This window comes from Cebus imitator, unplaced genomic scaffold, assembly GCF_001604975.1.
Source record: "Cebus imitator isolate Cc_AM_T3 unplaced genomic scaffold, Cebus_imitator-1.0 Scaffold149, whole genome shotgun sequence".
Classification (NCBI taxonomy): Eukaryota; Metazoa; Chordata; class Mammalia; order Primates; family Cebidae; genus Cebus; species Cebus imitator.
The window spans coordinates 574926-579894 of NW_016107464.1; the positions used below are offsets into that span (position 1 = coordinate 574926).

The window sequence follows — 4969 nt, forward strand, 5'->3', positions numbered from 1 at the left end:
TTCCCACTTTGGCCGCATCGCCAAACCCAAGTCTTACACTCTTAGTGACTCCCTCTTCCCCCTTCCCCTTAGGTCAGCAGGGTTTACTCATTCTAATTGCAAGCTCCGGGTTGCTGGAGTAGCTGCTCACCAGAAGCGAGATTAGTTACGTCACCATCGGCTCCTCCCATTGGTCCGGGCGTGTGGAGCGCGGCGCCATGACGTCAGACGCCCAAAGGGGTGGGGCGGTGAGGGGAAGGAGGAGGGAAGTAGGGCTTCAACATGGCGGCTGCGGCACTGGTGGTGGCTACGGTGACGGCCTGGCCCGGGGCGGACAGAGTTGGAGGTGGTGGCGTTCGCTCTCCCTAGGGGCCGTCGGCAGCTCAGCGGGGACCGAGCCTCGGAGGCCGGCCGGTGCCAGCATCTTTGGGCTTCTGGGACGGCGGCAGCAGCGGCGTTCAGGTGAGGGGGGGCTTCCCTCTGGGGGAGGGGGAAGAGGGGCGGAGTTGGGGGAGGGGGGGCCGGTACTGGGAGACTGGTAAAGGGGCTGGGGGCCGAGCGAGGTGAAAGGCGCTGGAGCTAGGAGGTGGGAGGGAAAAGTGGCCGGAGATCCGCGATTTGGGGAGGATTCTGGGAAAAGGGTCGGAGTGGAGGGACCTGAATTGAAGGGGCGGAGGGCAAATGGGATGCTGGAAAATGAGTTCGGATTAAGGAGACTAATACCCTACTGGAAGATAGGCGCAGTACACCTCTATCGGGCTGGATTGAGAGCTCAGTGGGAACTAGAGGATGTTAGGGAGGGGGACCCAGGTTTTTAGTAAAGAAGGTGAATGGTGGGGAGTTGAGGGTGAGCTGGGGACGTGCGGTGGAGTTTTATTTCTCCCAGAGGCAAGGAGATTAGGGAGAAAGGGAGGAGACTAGACCTGAGGTGAGTGATCTTTGGGGATATCTTTGGCCTTGTTTGGTCTTCTCCAGATATGTTTATCTGCCTTTTTTGTTTGTTTCTTGGGTGGAGGCTTACCTATATGGGCCTCAGGAACCGCCCCAGTCTTTCTTGTGGAACGTCAAGTTCATTTATATGAGGTGATCTTTGACCTTTGTTGCCAGATCCAGACTGGCGTCTTAAAAGTATGGTTGGGCATGAAAATAACATTTTACGTTAAACTGAAATAAAATGTTGATACTTTTTAGCCACCATGCAGTGTTGCGAAACGAGATTTGGTAATTTAGTTAAGTGTTATATATTCTGTTCTAACTTTACTGTTTAGTGCTTTGTCTCTTCAGTTATAATTGCTAGCATTTGAGAATTTGAATAGATGATAGATATTTTCCTTTGTAATTCTGTCGAATTTGATGGTGGGAAAAACAAGATACTTAGTCTTTAGTGAGAGTTCTTTCTAGTTAATGTCCCAACCTGGTTAAACTAAAAGTTTCCGTATTGGCCAGGCGCTATGGCTCGTGCCTGAAATCCTAGCACTTTGGGAGGCCGAGGTGGGCGGATCGTGAGGTCAGGAGTTCGAGACCAGCCTGTCTCTACTGAAACCCCGTCTCTACTGAAATCCCGTCTGTACTGAAAATATAAAAAGTTAGCTGGGCGTGGTGGCAGGCGCCTGTAATCCCAGCTACTCGTGTGGTTGAGGCTGGAGAATGGCTTGAATCCGGCAGGCGGAGTTTGCAGTGAGCCGATATCTAGGCATTGCACTCCAGCCTGGGCATCAGAACCAGACTCTGTCTCAAAAAAAAAAAAAATAAAGTTTCAGTATTATGGCAAAGAATGTGAAATGTCTCAAGTCTTAAAATAATTACATTGTCCACATTAACTTACTATAAATGAAATTATATTAAATTTTTGTTTCTAGTTAGTAGTATTCATTCGTGTTTATTGAATGCCTACTGTGTGTTGCATTGATAAGAGTCAATGTAATTATGGAAATGCGAAACTTAATGTTTCTTTTTTTTTTTTTTTTTTTTTTTGAGACGGAGTTTCGCTCTTGTTTGCCCAGGCTGGAGTGCAATGGCGGGATCTCGGCTCACCGCAACCTCCGCCTCCTGGGTTCAGGCAATTCTCCTGCCTCAGCCTCCTGAGTAGCTGGGATTACAGGCATGCACCACCATGCCCAGCTGATTTTTTGTATTTTTAGTAGAGACGGGGTTTCACTATGTTGACCAGGATGGTCTCGATCTCTTGACCTCGTGATCCACCCGTCTCTGCCTCCCAAAGTGCTGGGATTACAGGCATGAGCCACCGCGCCCGGCCGAACTTAATGTTTCTTTAGTGAGTGAGCATCGCTGTCACTGCACAGCAGGTAACTTTACTAACCTCTTATGACCTCACTGGAAAAAAAAACTGTTTTTTTTGTTGTTGTTGTTGTTTCTTTTTTTTGTTGTTGAGAGGGAGTCTTGGTCTGTTGCCCAGGCTGGAGTGCAGTGGCCGGACCTCGGCTCATTGCAGCCTCCGCCTCCTGGGTTCAAGAGATTCTCCTGCCTCAGCCTCCCTAGTAGCTGGGATTACAGGAATGTGCCACCATGCCTGTCTAATTTTGCATTTTCAGTAGAGTTGGAGTTTCTCCATGTTGGTCAGGCCGATCTTGAACTCCAGATCTCAAGTGGTCCACCTGCCTCGGCCTCCCAAAGTGTTGGGATTACAGGCTTGAGGCACAGTGCCTGGTCCAGAATTTCTTGTAGGAAATGTATGTTCACTTAGGAAAAAGAAACAAGCAGAGTATTGCTCTTCCAACCTGTAGCATATGGTTTCCTTTAACATTAGGAAAAAATTTGAAGGTAACAGTAATGTTTTCCTATGAATGGAGTTACAATTTTAGGTTTTAGAAATTTTAGGTGAGAGTAGCAAGATTCACAAAGGTAAGGGTGCTGACACTGGGTGTATACTAATGAGCCAGCATTGTTAAACACTTGACATAATTTCAGTTCTTGGCTGTTGTGGTGGCTCATGCCAGTAGTCCCAGCACTTCGGGAATCCCAGGCGGGTGGATTGCTTGAGCCCAGGAGTTCAAGACCAGCTTGAATAACACAGTAAGACCCTCTCTCTACAAAAATTACAGAAAAATTAGCTGGGGTTGGTGGTTCATGCTTGTAGTCCCAGCTACTCGGGAGGCTGAGGTGGGAGGATCACTTGAGCCCAGGAAGTTGAGGCTGCAGTGAACCACAATCATACCACTGCACTTCAGCCTGGGCAACAGAGCAAGACCCTACCTCAAAAAAAAAAAAAAAAAAAAAAAAATCTCGGCCGGCCTCAAAGGCTCCACGTCTGTAATCCTGGCATTTTGGGAGGCCGAGGCAGGTGGATCACCTGAGGGTAGGAGTTCGAGACCAGCCTGGCCAACATGGTGAAACCCTGTCTCTACTAAAAATAAAAAAATTTGCTGGGCATGGTGGTGGGTGCCTGTAATCCCAGCTACTCAGGAGGCTGAGGCAGGAGAATCGTGGTTGAGTTCGCAGTAAGCCAAGATCATGCCACTGTACTCCAGCCTAGGCGGCAGAGCAAGACACTGTCTCAAAAAAAAAAGAAAAAGCCAGTTCTCACACTTGAATTAGGTAGGTAGGTTGTGATGTGCATGCTTTTTATGTATTGAGGAAACTGAGGATCACATAGGTTGTGTAACTTAACTAAGGCTACAGCTAGGTAGAGTGAATGAACTGAAATCTGTACAACCTTGATACTTATGCTGCATTTTTTTATACTGTTTAGTCCCTCTTAGGTGGCCACAGGACTATTTTAATTTCTATAAGGTATAAGCACTAGTTTTAAAGTAATACCATTGTGAGCTACTAGTTCTCATTGAAATAATGGTGTAATTGGAATGATAAATAGTTCATTAAAATTTTAGTCACGTTAACAAAAAGACAAAAAAAAAATTTTTAGTCACGTTATGTCATCAGTATTCTAGGAGGAAATGAATACCTGAATATTTTGTACTTCACAAAATAAACTGGATAAACTGGATAAATGACTAAAAGTTGTCTTTTTTATATTGCTGAGTCAGGCTGAATCCAGTTCTTTAAGGGCCAACATTTGTGTTTGGCAGTAATCCTCATGTGTTCTCAGAATGCTTGATTGGTCATTATCAGTTGCTTAATGCTTACCAAACACTTCCAGTGTTTGAGTCACTGAATTGGCTCATGGTAATTGTAAATCTTGTGGTTACTGAGTCAAGAGCCAGCAGTGTTGTTTTAGTTGCTTCACTTCCTCCCCAACACTTGATACTGTCAGACTTAAAATTTTTTTTCCCCTAATCTGGTGGGTTTGAAATTGTATCTGTAGTGTTTTTAATCAACATTTCCTGAACCTGGGCATCTTTTCATGTATATTTATTGGCCATTTTTGCTTCTGCGAAATGTGTATTCAAGTTGTCATTTTTTTTTTTTGGTCGTTTCTCTTTTTCTGATTGATTTTTAAGAGTTCTTATGCCTGTAATCCCAGCACTTTGGGAGGCCGAGGTGGGCGGATCACGAGGTCAAGAGATCGAGACCATCCTGGCCAACATGGTGAAACCCGTCTCTACTAAAAAAAATAAAAAATATCAGCTGCACGTGGTGGTGCTCACCTGTAGTCCCAGCTACTCAGGAGGCTGAGGCAGGAGAATTGCCTGAACCCAGGAGGTGGAGGTTGCGGTGAACCGAGATTACGCCACTGCATTCCAGATTGTCTCAAAAAAAAAAAGTTCTTTATACATTTTAGATACTAATTATTTGTTAATTTGTAGGTTGCAAATACCCTTTCCCAATTTGTGACTTGACTTTTCATCTCTTCGTAGTCTTCTGGTGAGAAAAGCTCATAATAAACTGAATTTTTCAGTTTTTCATGGTTTGTGCTTATATCACTTTTGAGAAATCCTTCTTTGCTGCCAAGCATACTGTTTTAATAAGTACAGTAGTATACCTATCTATAATGTGGTATCTCATCTGACATTTAGTTTCAATATCTGCTTGATTACAAAGGCAAACTTCTTTTTTTTTTTTTTTTTTTTTT

At 45.0% G+C, this 4969-nt stretch overlaps 1 protein-coding gene across 2 annotated transcripts in view; it reads left to right on the plus strand.

Moving 5' to 3' along the window:
- Positions 1–205: 205 nt before the first annotated feature.
- UBAP1 (ubiquitin associated protein 1) overlaps positions 206–4969 on the plus strand; it is a 78088-nt gene continuing 73324 nt past the window's right edge. Inside the window, exon 1 of one of the 2 annotated variants that reach the window (XM_017542960.1) lies at positions 206–441. The gene's annotated coding sequence lies outside the window, so the exon portion shown is untranslated. The remainder of the gene's footprint in view (positions 442–4969) is intronic. The other variant, XM_017542959.2, reaches the window with a different exon arrangement.